This window comes from Corvus hawaiiensis, chromosome 24, assembly GCF_020740725.1.
Source record: "Corvus hawaiiensis isolate bCorHaw1 chromosome 24, bCorHaw1.pri.cur, whole genome shotgun sequence".
Classification (NCBI taxonomy): domain Eukaryota; kingdom Metazoa; phylum Chordata; class Aves; order Passeriformes; family Corvidae; genus Corvus; species Corvus hawaiiensis.
In genome coordinates, this window is record NC_063236.1 from 4,479,835 (window position 1) to 4,495,223 (window position 15,389).

A 15,389-nucleotide genomic window follows, 5' to 3' on the forward strand; every position below is an offset into this window, starting at 1 on the left:
TGGTTCCAGTTGCCCCCAGCATGATCTCATTCATTCCCAGTATATCCCAGTTGCCTCCAGCACACACCCGTCATTCCCAGTTGCTCCCAGTAGCCCTCAGTGTGGTCCCAGTGGCTCCCAGTATTTCCATGTCCATGCTCCCAGCACTGCTCCCAGCCCTGATCCGTGGGGATGGGAATGTCCCGCTCCCTTCCCAGGGCAGGCTCACACCTGAGCCAGGTGTGCAGGGCAGGACCTTGCCCTGAGCCCAAGCCCTGTCCCCCCTGCAGGATCTGCTTCCCATCGGCCTCTTCCTCCTGCGGCCCCAAGCCCAGCTCGGTGCTGAACGAAGGGCGCTGGGCCGGGGTCATCCCCCGGTGGGGGCTGCGCACCCCCTCTGCCCCCTCCCCAAATTCCCTCCCGGGGCAGCAGGGGCTGGCTCAGGAGCCCTGGGGCTCCTGGGGCTCCGTGCTTTCCTTCCTAAGGAAAAGAACCGTCCTTCTCATCCAGGCTCCCATGGCCAAAACTGAGATTCTACCTCCCAAATTCTGTCTATGCAAGGATTGCTCCCAGACAAAAGCTGCCATGCGAGACAGGTCTGTCTGCTCTTGCCCATGGTGGCCACCTCTCATCTTCTTCCAAAACACCTGGACTTTGTGCTTTTCTTTCATGTGGAAAAACCCCATCCTTCTCAGCTGTTGCTATGACCCAGCTGCTGGGCTGGACCCTCCCGTGGATCGAATTTCCCCGGGACACAGACTCGCAGGGTGGGTCTATGGGCGGCTCAGAAGCTTAAGCCGCATCCCCCCGGGGCTGCGCCCGGCTCCAAACTGCCTTTCCCTGTTCGGGAGAATTCCCTCTTACTCGGTTGTTCACTGGTTCTTTGTTGTATCTCCCAGTAGTTCTTGTTGAATTGTATCCTCCCCCTGGCTTGTAACTTATTGGTTGTTTTCCCCTTTGCCCGCGGTTTTCAACCCCCCTCTAAAACTGAGGGAAAAGCCTCTCAGTGGGATCCCAGATTAAGATCATTGCCATGTTCTGGTTGCTAAACTTCTGACAATAAACCTGTTGGAAGCCAGACCAGAACCCTCTCTCTCTTCCTTTATCTCCGAACTAACGTGAGCCGATATCATCAGCTCCTGCTGTGTCTCCTCTGCAAAGAAGCCAGCGAGCTCAGCCAGCAGCACTTTTCCTGATGCCGAAGTCGCTTCTGCGACACACAGAAGTAACACAGCTGGACTCTCTCTGACCGAGGGCACGCCAGAGCTCGTGCAGCGAGCACAGAACTGCGTTACTCGACAAGGTGCCCATGGCCAAAACTGGGATTCCACCTCCCAAATTCCCAATATCCAAGGGCTGCTCCCAGACAAACCTGCCAGGACAGACAGATGTGGCTGGCCTTCGCCTCTGGTGGCCGTGCCTCATCTGGTCCTGAAACCCTGGGGCTCGGTGCTGCCCTTCCTCTGGAGACCACTGTGACCCTGCGTGGCCTCGTGGAACCCAGGGGCCATTGTGACCCTGCAGGGCTGGTGGCACCAAGGGGACCATTGTGACCCTGTGGCGTTCCATGGAACCAAGGGGCCACTGTGGCACTGCTGGGCCCAAAGAACTGAGGGGCCTTTGTGACCCTGCAGGGCCCACAGAATCAAGGGAACATGGAACAGCTCTGGCTGCCTTGGGCTCCTGGGGCCGCCTGGCAGCTCCGGCTGACCTTGGCATGGCCAGAGCTGCTTCTCACCTGCCCTGGAGCACTGGGGCTCCGTGCTTTCCTTCCTGTGTGTGTTGGTTTGGCACGGCCTGGTTTTTGGTAGCGGGGGGGCCACAGAGGTGGCTTCTGTGAGAAGCTGCTGGAAGCTTCCACCATGTCCGGCAGAGCCGATCCCCGATGGCTCCGAAGATGGACATGGCACTGGCCAAGGCTGGGCCACTGAGAGAGGCTGGGAACCCTCTGTGAGATCAGATTTCAGAAGGAAATGAAAACAAAGTGGGACACAGTGTTTTTGTAGTCAGAGAAGTGGAGGAGGGAGAACATGTGAGGGAAACAACAGGGAGACACCAAGGGCAGTGGAGAAGGAGGGGGAGGAGGTGCTCCAGGAGCCAGAGCCGAGATTCCTCTGCAGGCTGTGGTGAGACCATGGTGGAGCAGCTGTGCCCCTGCAGCCCCTGGGGATCCACGAGGGATGCAGAGATCCACCCGCAGCCCCTGGGGATCCCCGGGGGATGCAGAGATCCACCCGCAGCCCCTGGGGATCCCCGGGGGATGCAGAGATCCACCCGCAGCCCCTGGGGATTCCCGGGGGATGCAGAGATCCACCCGCAGCCCCTGCGGATCCCCGGGGGATGCAGAGATCCACCCGCAGCCCCTGGGGATCCCCGGGGGATGAAGAGATCCACCCACAGCCCTGGGGGAGGTGCCCACGCCGGAGTGGGTGGATGCCTGCAGGAGGCTGTGATCCAGAGGCAGACCCGCTGCAGAGGGGCCCTGCTCCCAGGCTGGAGCAGCCTGGCCTTGAAGAACTGACCCCATGGAAGAGTGACCCACGCCGCAGCAGTTTTGGGGGGGCTGCTGCTCGTCAGACTGGACCCACGTCAGAGACGCTCACGGAGAACTGTCTCCCGTGGGAAGGGACCCCACGGTCTCACAGGGGAACAACTCCTCTCCCTGAGCAGCGGGAGAAGCCACAGGAGATGAACTGACCACAATCCCCATTCCCTGTCTCCTGCACCATCGGTGGGAAGGATGGAGGGGAGGGGGAAGGTGTTTTGAAAGCTCTTCTTTCACTTCTCATTATCCTGCTCTGATTTTGTTATTAATGAATTCACTTGATATCTGTAAGTTGAGCCTCTTTTGCCCAGGACGGTGTTGGATGAGAGATCTCTCCTGGTCCTTGTCTCAACCCATGAACCCTTTGTTATATTTTCTCTCTCCTGTCCAGCTGTGGACAGGAGTGAGAGAGCAGCTTTGGTGGGTGCCTGGAGTCCAGGCAGCATCAATGCACTACAGACCTGAACAAAAACTCCCTGGGCAATGATTCCCCTGTGACCTAAAGCCCCCACCCCTCACACGACAGCCCCGTCCCACAGAAATGTCAGCCACTGAGCCTCTCGCTCTCCACGGCTTCACTGCTTTGGTGCCCAGTGGTTGCCACGGGGCCACCATGGCCCCTCTGAGCTGGGTTTGGGTGGGGTTTTGGTGGGTCTGCAGTCCCTGTTGTAATGTGGTTGTTCCAGTTCATAGACCACGATCTCTGGGCTGGCCACTCTGGGGATTTATTTTTAAGTCACGTTTAAGCTGCAGCTTTGTCCATTCTATTATTCATGTTCAGGTTGGCAGCTCCAGGACTCGCTGTGATCCACCTGTGACTCACATGCCAGGGCCATAAAATTCTGAAAAACTTCACTGATCAGCCCAGCAATTCCAGCCACTGCTGTCTACTTTTAAATAACACAAATCTGTCAACCCCTCCTGTGCTCACAGGAGTGCCACAGAGCAGGACAGCAGCGCAGCAGCCAGAGCTGAGGACTCCCACAAGGACAGAAGGACAGCGTGGAAGGATAAACAGAGCAGCTCTGAAAGCACCGAGTGCTGCTGCTCCCTGGCCCTGCTGCTGTGCTGGGACTCAGCTTCTCTTCCCCTCTGCACACAGGCACTGCCCTGACAGATTCAGATGAGGTTTCAAAGGAAGCATTTTTGACAAACAGGTTGCTGCAGGATCCTTTATTTTGCTACAGTGCACAGAGTAGGTGACTCCTCATTTCCATTGTCTCTGGGTAAAATTCAAGGTGTAAGCAGTGAATTCTAAATAGGATGAATGATCCCAGTAATGGGATGTCGATGGGCTAAATAAAGTTTCCTTGAGCACAACATTATCACAAAATGAAAAAGGAAACCCTGCACACACACAGCCACTACTAAAAACTTGAGCAGACAGGCTGGGCCTGCACTGAGTTACACTGCAGCTGTGGAGAACAAAACCAGCACTTCATTGCTGCTGAAAAAATCCAGTCATCATTTTCCTCAGGGTATCCCAGAGCTCCTGGTTCCTCAGGCTGTGGATGAGGGGGTTCAGGGCTGGAGGCACCACCGAGTACAGAACTGACACTGCCACATCCAGGGATGACGAGGAGATGGAGGGGGGCTTCAGGTGAGCAAATGCTGAAGTGCTGAGGAACAGAGAGAGCACGGCCAGGTGAGGGAGGCACGTGGAAAAGGCTTTGTGCCGGCCCTGCTCAGAGGGGATCCTCAGCACGACCCTGAAGATCTGCACATAGGAGAAAACAATGAACACAAAACAGCCAAATTATAAACAGGCACTAAAAACAAGAACCCCAATTTCCCTGAGGTGGGATTTGGAGCAGGAGAGCTTGAGGATCTGGGACACTTCACAGAAGAACTGGCCCAGGGCATTGCCCTGGCCCAGGGGCAGGGAAAATGTATTGGCCGTGTGCATGAGAGCGTAGAGAAAGGCACTGGCCCAGGCAGCTGCTGCCATGTGGGCACAAGCTCTGCTGCCCAGGAGGGTCCCGTAGTGCAGGGCTTTGCAGATGGACACGTAGTGCTCGTAGCACATGATGGTGAGGAGGGAAACCTCTACTCCCATAAAGTCTGTTCCATTTTTAATTTGGTATTTGCCTTTCCAGTGTGACCCAGAGACTGTATAAACGGGGAGCTGCACTACACTATGCGTGTGCTGGAACAAAAGAAAGAGCCCTGTGTTGTCTTGTTTCCCTGGCATCTTTCCTCCCTGACTTCTCTGGAGCTGCAGGGTCGGTGCCTCTGGGCAGAGCTGGAGGAGAAAAGAGTCCCAGCAGGAGAGCACTGCCAGGGAGCCCCAGGGCTTCTCCTCCGTGACTCCTCTTCCTTCCCTTCCACACTCCCCTGCAGAGCCCCTGCGTTGGTTTCAGGCCTCAGGGCTCTGTCAGCTCGGTCCCAGCCCTGCTGTGTGACTGCCCAGGGACTGCAGGCAGGGACAGGCCGTGGGCACTGCTGGGACAGAGCTGGGCTCTGCAGCAGCATTTCCATCATGCGAGGGCATCTCCCCAGTGCAGGGCCTGAAAGCTTCCATCTCCTTCCCAGTTTTGTCTCCAGGATGTGCCCAACGCAGCGCCCTGGAGAGGAAACCAGCCCTGAGCAGCAAAGGGTGGCAGTGCTCAGGGTGGGGGCACCCAGCAGTGCCCTGGCAAAGCCAGCGCTGCTGCCAGCAGGGGCCTCTCTGCCCAGGTCACAGAGGTTGTTCTTCCCTCCATGGAGGGACATCCAGTGACCGGGTCAGGGCTCCGTGTTTGCAGTGCACGGACAAGACACAGCCCTGAACACCCTGTGTGTGTGTGGGGGGGGGGGGGGGTGGGGGGGGGGGTGGGGACATAAACGCAGCGAGCACAAACACCTTCAGCTGTTCCTGGAGTTCCCAGAGAGTGCCATCCCCTGGGAACCCCCTGGATGCAGGGCTGGGATGAGCTCCTGTGCACAGAGCTCCCCGTGCCCATCCCTGTGGCCGTGGGGCACCTCGGGCAGGGACCAGGGCTGGCTGATGGGAGCTGGGCTGGGATCCAGGGCTGATGGGAGCTGGGGGTCCAGGCCTGGGAGTGGAGGGCTGGTGGTTCCAGAGCTGGGTGAGGGGGCTGGGCAGGTCCAGGGCTGGATGCTGGGAGCTGGGGGGATCCAGGGCTGGATGATGGGAGCTGGGGGGATCCAGGGCTGATGCTGGGTGCAAGGTGCTCGATGAATGCTGATTCTGGTTGCAGATTCTTCTTCACTCTGCATCAGGAAGACTCTCGAGCTGATAGTTTCTTCTGTCACTTCCCTACCTACAAGTCCCTGGCCGTGCCTACCAGCAGATTCACAGGGTCTGTTTTCAGAGACACATTCATCACATTCATCACATTCCTTTCAACTGTTTCCCTGAAATCGCTGTATTGTTACACTGAACTCAACAAATCTTTGCTTTTGAGGGATGCCTTTTTCTTGGAATGGACAAGAGACATTCATGTGTGCAAGCCGTGTGCCTTCCTGCTTGCTCTGGTCTGAGGGCAAAAGTCGCTTTCTCTGTTCAGCTGTGCTGCTCCTTTCCACTGTGCTGGCTCAAACAATGGACACTGGCACTTCAAACCCGTGTAAGGAGTTGGAAAATTTGAGTGAAAATAGATTATCCAGAACCACCCTTGATCTGTCCTCGCTCACTCACTGGACTTGAGGAGATCCTTGAGAAGTGCTGCCTGGGAAGCCTGGAAAACAGGAGTAAATCTGATTTTACCACCCGTGTGCTGTAATGCAGCCTCCAAAAGGAGCGATGCTTTTCTGCACCTGTGCACACACGTGTCTAAAGCACGTGAATCCTCCATTAGCTCCACATTCATTCTGAGGCTTTGCACCCAACTGTTGATTTGGTCCTGATGTTGCTCATTTGAGCTTCAATGGTTGCAAAACAAAGCAGATCAGAGGAAACAAGAAATTTAAGTTTAAAAACCCAAGAACAACCTCTGATGAAAATGCAGAAGAAAGACTTTATTACAGTATAGTTTTTCTTTTATTAAATCTTTTGTCAGTGGATATGTTGCACCTAACTACTTCTTTATGCCTTTTGAACCACAGCTATTTATCATTATTCCTTTTTAGTATTTATTATGCCTTTTGAACGCCATGTACAACTGACTGATGCAATCACAAGTAGTTTTCTGTCCAAAGAGATTAAAACTCACGTTTCTTCATCTCAAAGAGACTAAAGCCGGTGTGTTTGGCGTCCCATCTCACACAGCCGGTCCCGGTATCTCCGCAGGGGATTTCTGCCCTGGGGCAGCCCCGTGGCCATGGTGACACCCTGAAACATAGATTTAAAAGAAACATAAAGATTTTAGTTATAGTCTAGCTGTGTTGAAATGAGTTAGAATAAGAAAGAATTTGAGCTGGACTAGAGTTAATTAAAATAGTTAAGAGAGCTAGATTTGAAATGGTTTTTAAGATGTTAGTAATTGATTACAGAATAAATGATGGTCTGTCATTTGTATGCTTGTTTAGCTGTGCTTAGAACGAGGAACAGAAATATTGATCAGTTGGTGTAGGGAACAAGGACAATTCCCAATTTCCTCCCTCTGTGGGAACCTATTCAAAAGTCAGGCAAGAGGAGATTTGGAGGTCACTAAAGTAATTAAGATTGTTAAAGTTCAGAGAGGCAAAAAAGGTCCAAGTGAGGGAGATGAGCTACTTCACCTATCTGGGACCACCGACCCAATTCGAGAGCAGCGACTCAATTCAGAGCACGCACTAGGCATGCTTAATGACATTAAAGCTCATTTCCATACGAAGCGGAGAATGGGAGGGGTCACTGTTATAAATATGTATTTATATTTCGGATATTCATCACTTTTGTGGATAAATGAACTCGGTAACCGTTCATAGCTGGACACTGCGCATTAGGAAGCTGTTCCACGCCGCTGTCCGGCGCCAATAAAACATTCACTTTCTAACTCTAAACTGTTAGAGAGCTTTTGTCTGTCTCAGCTGGATATCGATGTGAGATCGATATTCATATCTTGGTAAATGAAGCCCCGAGCACGGACACTGGGGCCGGTGTGCGAAGGCGTTTGGGACTGCACGGACGTTCTTTAGCAGCAATGTTTGTCTTTATTCTCTCTGTCTTTATTCTCTCTCTTTACTCTCACTCTATTCTCTTTCTCCTTATTGTCTCTCTCTTTTCCCCCTCTCTCTTTATTCCATCTCTCTTTACTCTCTTTCTCTCTCTTTACTCTCTCTCTTTCTCTCTCTCTCTCTTTCTCTCTTTACTCTCTCTTTATTCTCTCTCTGAAGAAAATGAATACAAAAGCTAGTTTTTTTAGCAATATAATATTGAACATTTATTAGTAGAACAAAGGCAAATCACAGCGCTGGGGCGCTTGGCAATATTGCCAGAGGCGCCCTCCATTCAATTTACTGTGGACTTAAGGACTCTCTTAAACTGTTACATATTCATTAAGCCCAGAAAGTCATTTACACTTCACTCAACTTTCCCCCCTCTCCGGTCTCTGCCCCTTCCGCCAGCACGCCGCCGCCTCGGTGCTCTGGATCGCTTCAGAATTGAAGGCAGGCACCCCCCTCCGGTGCCTCCCCAGTCTCCAGCCTCATTTGCAGCTGCCAGTTCCCTTGGGAGGTGTGAGTTCTGATGAGAGAACAGTCTTCCTGGGATGCACGCGGTTTATCTTCTTTGTTTCTCTAAGATATCTCGGTTCCTGGCTCTGTAGTTTCTCAGCTCAAAAGACATTTATTGCCATGTGTTTATTAATACATTTCTTAGCGTATTTCAACTATTCCGAAGTTACAATTTACATTAATCTCTTTTCTACTTAACTACATTTTACCTTAACGCTATTTCTACATAGTACATCATCACTTCTAAATGTTAAAATCAGAGATGTGAAAGACAACATTTATCATTCACTCATTTCTCACAATTGGAATCTGGATTGCAAAAGCTGACAGACAGACGCCGAGCGCCGACGGACACCCGTCCCCGGCGTCACGGCCCAAGGGATCGGAGCTGCGGCTGGCGGGGCTTGAAGCTCCGTCCAGCAGCTCCGCTGCCGCCCCCGAACCTCGGGCTGGACCGTGGGGTCTGGGACACAGCCCCGTGCTGGGGGGCAGAGCCGCTGCTGGGGCCAGCGCTGTGTCCAGGGCATCCTTTGTGCCCCTCGTGCAGCTCCAGGCTCCCGAGGGCTCCCCGAGGGTTTCTGTGGCTGTCCCCGCTCCCCAAATCTGTCGCGTTTAATGCCCAAGCGCGGCAGCCCCGTGCCCTGTGGCAGCAGCCGGTGCCGGGACACAGCCCCGGGAGCTGCGCTAATGCCCGGCCGTGCCAGGAGGGACTGAGGGGAGGGGACTTCATAAGGATCCCCCTCTGCGCCCCTGGCTGCGCACGGAAAGGTTCTTTAGTGCATGGGAGCGATTTTCCGGGCTTTCTGGGCTCGGCGGGGCCGAGGCGGCGGCAGCGGGAGCCGCGGGGCCCGGCCCGTGGGGGCGGCCGGGCTGGAAAAGTGCGCGGGGCCCCAGCGCGGTGCCCGAGGGCTGAGCGGAGCTGACGGGAACAAGCCCCGAAACCCCCCGGTGCCCGAGGGCTGAGCGGAGCTGACGGGAACACCCCGCTCGTCTCCGCCGCTCGAAGCCGCTTCCCCGGCTCCGGCTGCCGCCGCCGCCCGGCCCCGGCGCGGTCCCGCGGGGTCGCCGCTCTTCGCGCAGCTGGAGGGCTCGATCCGAGCCGCGCCCCGCCCGTCCCTCGCTGCGGCTCTTTCGGTGACACGGAGCGGCCGAGAGCCCGCGCTGCTGCCCCGACGCTCCCTCGCTGCAGCTCTTTCAGTCGCTGCGCAGCCGCCACTCCCCGTGCACTTCTTCTAGAATTTATTATTCCATTCTCCTTCTTTTATTCCATTCGCACCTCTCATCCCACGCCCTCCGCTGCGGCTCTTTCAGCGCCGGGCTCCTCGCCGGTCTCTCGGTGCAGCTCCTTCAGTGCCAGGGGCCGGCGGAGACGCCCCTCGGTGCGGCTCTTTGATCGGATTTTCTTCTTTTCTCTGGGTTTTCTCTCGTTCCCAGCTCGCCCGTCCCGCGGAGCGGCTCCTTCAGGGGCCCGGGGCGGCACCGAGCCCTCGGGGCGGCTCCAAAGGGCCCCGCCCGCCGCCGCTCCCCGAGGCCTCCCCGCTGCTGCTGGGGATCGGACACCGCAGGCGGCCCCGGCCCCTTCCTCTTCTTCCTCTTCTTCCTCCTCCTGCCGGGATTCAGCCCCCGCCGCCGCCCGGCTCCTTCTGCCGCTCCTGCCCGGCTCGAAGTCTCAGGGCCGGGCCGGGGAGTGACCGCACGGCTGGGGAGGGACCCCCCGCTGGCCAGGGCAGGGACTGACCCCATGGGAGGGACCCCCCGCTGGCCAGGGCAAGGACTGACCCCATGGGAGGGACCCCCCGCTGGCCAGGGCAGGGCTGACCCCATGGGAGGGACCCCGCGCCGGAGCAGGGAAGGATTCCTGTCCCCGAGGGCGAAGCAGCGGCACGAACTGACCGCGACTCCCATCCCTTCTCCCTGCCCCGCTGGGCACAGCAGGGAGGAGCCGGGGATAAAGTGAACTCCGGCAAGGAGAAAGAGGTCGGGGGAAGGTTCTGTACCAGGGTTTATTTTCCTCCTCACTCTCCTGTTCTGATCCGCTCCGTCCCAAATCCAGTTCATCTCCCCACGTCGGGGCTCTTGCGGCCGCGATGGCGATCCCTGAGTGACCTCTCCCTGCCCTTAGCCCGAGCCACGAGGACTCGGATCTGTTCCAGTTCCGTGCAATTCACGGGCATTTGGGGCAGCTGGAGCGAAGCAGCTGGAAAGCACAGCGGGCTCGAGAGGGACTCAAGCAGGGCAGGAGCCGGGGCTGCCCCGAGGGAGCTCTCCCGACACGAACCTTCCCGGGCTCTTTCTACGGCAATTGCGGGGAATGTTTCCATTCATCGCTACAAAGCAGAGTCACAAGTGGAGCTGAGCTTTCAGCTTGAAATGAGGGAATCGAACGTGTGCGCGGGGACTGCTGGAACCTCAAGGTGTCACTTGATACTTTAGTTTCGGGAATATTCAGCCCCTCAGCAGCGATGTCTCTCCCAGCACACCGGCTCCTGGCTCAGACCCAGCTCGGAGCTTGGAGAAGAGACCCAAAGTCCCAACAGAATCAGCTCTGTTGTTATTTTCCTCTTTCATAGTTATTTTATGCTATTTTATTTTATAATCTATTATACTTTTATTTTTGTTTTTATTCTTTTTTTTCCAACTTTTTTCTTCTATTACATTGCTTTTTCTTCTCTATTCCCCCCCTCCCCCCCACTTTGTTCCATCTTCTCGACTTCATATCCTAACTTAAGGTCGCCAGTGTGTTGTTTCTATTGCTTTTGTGGGTATCCTTCAGCAAATATCTTAATTCAGAAAGGAATCATGGTGAGGAGATTGTGACCTTTGAGGCTCCTTGGTTTAGTACCTCAGCGGGAGCTGTGTTTCTGAGACAGGGAACATTTCACAGGGCATGAGGAGTTGGATTAAAACAAAAACCAAAATCCATCTTCTCCTCCAGACAGACAAAGGGACAAATATTTCTCTTTTATCCTCCCCTTCTCCCCCTGCCCCACCCTAAGAATGTGCATAAATAGTATTAAAACTAAAACACCAAGGAAAGAAAAAAAACTAGAAGAGTTTCAAGCTGGCCTGGCCTGAGGCAGAACTACTTGATATTCTTGCATATACATCTGCTCAGTTTTACTGTGCCTGACAGCACGTCAAAGGCAGAGGCATTCAATGTAAACATCGATGTAAACATGAAATCTCTTTTATTTTGCAAGGGATGACTCTTCTCTATTAATCTCTTTTCCTTATTGAAATATTTTCCCCATCATTGGCTGGTGTCTTCTATTTTTAGTTTTATTTTGTTGCAGAGCTGAAATGAAGGAAGTCGATGGAATATGGGTATGATCTCTAGGGGAAGTGTGAGTTTTGATTTAATGTTTTGGTCATCTTTAGCTAGAAGTAGTGACACTCTCCTGACACGTATTACCAACAGCTAGATGTGGCCGTGAATTGCAAGCTAGCCAAGAAGTCAGTTCAAGTTTGCTTTACAAAACCTCTGACTGCAGTTTATTCTCCTCAAAGTGCGTGCGAGATCTGCCCACGTTTTTGGATACTGAATGTGTAGGTAGGTTTCAGTAACTTCCACAAGCAATTAACTCTTCATCTTTCTTGCAGAGAAAGTATGTCAAGTGTGTGGGGTAGATAGGCACTTTGCATATTCTGGTGCCCTTCTGGGAGCTGAAGAATAAAGGTTGTTTGTTTGGTTGTTTTCTTTCTAAATGTGGAGCAATTAGCACCGTGGAGAAGGAGACAGCTCTGCAGCATTTGTAACGCAGCAAGTCATTGGGAAGTTCTTGCATGTTTATTTCAGCTTCTCCCTTTAAGAAGGAGGCTCCTACAGCACAAAGCACTTGGCTGGTGTTGGTTCCTTGTAGCCTGCTGTAACTTGGACTGGAACCTAATCACAGGAGAATGATTTTTTTTTTTTTAAGTTGAAATCTAGTGAAAATAGATTCTGGAATTGCAAGCAGATTCTTGATGTAGCATCTGACTTGTTGCACTATGTGAGGCATCATTCCTTGTTCCTGTCCTTTCTTGGGAAGAATATTAACAGTGAGAGAACAAAGATGAGTAATGAACTCCCAAGGGCAGTTGAAGTCAACTGCGGCCTCACAACAAACACAGCCTATAAGTCCCCCGGCTCCCTGTCCAGCCTGTTTTAGGGGCAGTTTTATGAATCCTACCTGGAGTTCAGCTGTGATATAAAAACACATGGGCAAGCTAGGCAAGAACTGCTTAATTTATTTGTTTTGACACCCATCTTCTAAATTTCTTCTGACTCCCTGCTGCTGCCACAAGACTCTTTATCCTATCAGTGTGCAATTCCACTTCCTAATTTGTCAAATGACTACTCCAGCAGTGAAAAGGAACCCACAAAGTCTCTGTACAATGAAAATTATTTATTGCTATCAGTTGAAAATTAGCCCACCCATGGATATGTTGGGGGTGATAAAATTTAATTCTTTGCTCATTGTTGAAATGTCTGGTAGCACTTAACAGGGAGATGTCAAAAATCATTAGGAAAACAATATCTTATGAAAGGCACTCTAGTTCCAAAGTCACTGTCTGCTCCCCACACTGCGTGGTGAATTCCATAGTTTACTAGCTGCCTGTTGGTGTTCTTGTTTCACTGATCTTTGCAATTGGCCATGGATTTGTGTGCAAAATTCAGTGACATTATTAGCTCAGTGCATTTTTACTCTACCTTTGCTTTGCAGCACCGTTTCCTCAGCTGTGGAAGCAAAACTGTGGAACTCTTTTGTGATATGGATGAAAGAACTGCTCCCATGTAAAAATATTCCTGGAACTGTTTTATTTTCCTTGTACTTTGATACAGTTCCAGCAATCTCACTGACACTTGTTCTTCTACTACAGCTAGAGGGGCAAAAACCCCACAATGTCTGGAGGAGGAAGAGAGGATTTTGTAATGAGAAAGAGCTGGGTGTATGGCTGGGCTGGGAACACTTGAATGGGATACTAGTCCTCATCTGACCTGGAGACAGAGATGTGCTCTGGCACTGATTAGTTACCACCTTGGACATGGCAGTGCAGACCTGCTCTAGCAGGATGCTCAGGGCCTTTATCAGGTGACTGCAGACTGCTTTGCTCTGTCCTACTTGCCGTCTTTAAATGCAAAACACCCAAGAGTCACTAAGGCAGAAAAGGCAAACCTGTGGTACCTCCACCACGTTTGGAAGCTGCTGCTCTAAGTGAACGCTTTCTTCCACTTTCCTGTTTTTCTTCATCTGCTTAATCTGCATCTGTAGAAAGCTGGACAAGACTTTTACAATCCAATCCAGGATCATTACATCTCAGTGAACAAATTCACATCTATTGGTGGTATATCTATTACCTGTCAGTATTTTATTTCATAGCAGAAGAGGCTGTTAGTTGGAAGGATGCATTGCCAGATTTATGGATTAAAGACACATGCAAAAGTGTTTACTTGAGAAAATTATTATTGCTTTCCACCTCACTTTTTTTTGGTTCGTTTGTTTTTGTTTTTGTTTTAAGGGCTTTGACTTCTAACATTTTACCTAGAATTATCCTCTTCTAAAGCTGGTATTCCAGGGAATGAGGTATGATGAGCCAGACTCTTGGGTGGAGTTTAACGCTGTGGCATGTGTTTGGACTGACGGAATATAAGTAATTGGAAATGCAGGATATTTGGACACTCTTCATTTCTAGGGTTTAGTAAAGCTTCTTAGCACACTGTGCTTTAAATAGAAAAGTAGTTGAAAGAGCTCCTCTCAGACTGCAGTTTCTCCAGCCCCTGTCTACTCTAAGGGTCTGGGCCAGGATACTGGATTCCTGAAATCTCGTGTTGGAAGGGTGGCCGTATCTGACTCTGTGTTCTGATGTGCTGTCAGTGCTGACACCGCCCGGCTTTTGTGGTGCAGGTGCAGTGTTGCTGCACGAGTGAGCTACAGGCCACGAATGCACATTGGCTGTAGCCACCTGTACTTGCACTTAACATTCATTGTGCTGTTGCAGCACAGCTCTCCTCCTGATGTACATCCTGGCCTTCCCCAAATGAGAGCAGTTCATGTCAGTAGTGAAAAGAAGCTATTTATCACCTGAAAATACACACGTTTTGAACATTTTAATGCACGTGTAAGTGCTAAATATCATTTTCTTATGAAATGGACAATATGTGCATTGGTCAGATATAACTTAGTCCACTCCTATTTATGAGGTTTCATAAAATACTGTTAGTTGTTTGAAATATTGTCTAATTATTTGGGAAAGTTTATGGATCCTTATGGTAAAAGACATATCTGAAAGTCAGAATTGAGAACTCAGGGTGAAGGTAATCTCAAGTTTGATTTTTAAATCAACAAACAGTCCTCCCCTGTATTGCTGTCCTTTTTGTAAGGCATATATTTTTTTTCTTCAAAGCAATACCTACAATTATTTGTCTGGATGCCTGTTAAGGGTCATAATATGAGTCAGTCATTAGGGATTGATTGATTTTTTTGTAGTTTAGAGACCAGAAAATGGTGACTATTTGGGATCATTTCTGGTTACTGAATTTACTGACAGTGGCACCCACTCAACACTCTTTGCTTTACAATGTCTGATGGGCTTGGACGGAATATCCACCCACTGTCCTGGCTCCTGCAGGTTGCCATGTAGAAGTGGGGTATGTGAAGGTTCTTGTGCCTTTTCCCAGAGATATATCTACCAGCTGGACTTGGAATCTCTCAGTTCTAGATGGTTAGAACAACAAGCTTCAGGAATTGAAAACTTTGGGTCTACGTGGTAGGACAAAATAAAGGTAAAAAAGGCTGAGAACAGATATCCTCTCTGCCCGCTTGTCCTTGCAGGAGCACTGTTCACTCCTTGCTCTCTGTCCACCAGTTTTTCATGGCTATCTGAATTATAATAAACTCTAATCAACTCTAAGATATTAAAGAAAAAGCTTGAATTTCTCTCTTCCCCAGGGCCTGGATGTTTTTCCCTGCTCCTTGCAGAAGTGCCCCAGTCACCACCCATCTGCTGTAGGCTGCTGTCTCTTTCTTCTGAAGATGCTCCCCTGCCTCTGAAGGAGTTCCAGCCTGTCACAGGTAATCTTTTCCCCTGATGCATCTGTTTAGCAAGCGGGAAAAGTAATGCCAAACAATAATGAACTGGTGTGAGACCTCCCTGAAGAAACTCTCACCCCAGCAGAAAAATGTGTTATAATTTATGCCCAAAGCATTTATTTCTGTGTGCAGTGGAGAGTCGTGTGTGATCTATTCCTCTCCACACTTTCTCTGTCCCTCCTAGCACTGTTTCTGGT

At 51.5% G+C, this 15,389-nt stretch overlaps 1 pseudogene; it reads right to left on the reverse strand.

Moving 5' to 3' along the window:
- Positions 1 to 3,921: 3,921 nt before the first annotated feature.
- LOC125337844 lies at positions 3,922 to 4,566 on the reverse strand (annotated as a pseudogene).
- Positions 4,567 to 15,389: the final 10,823 nt, after the last annotated feature.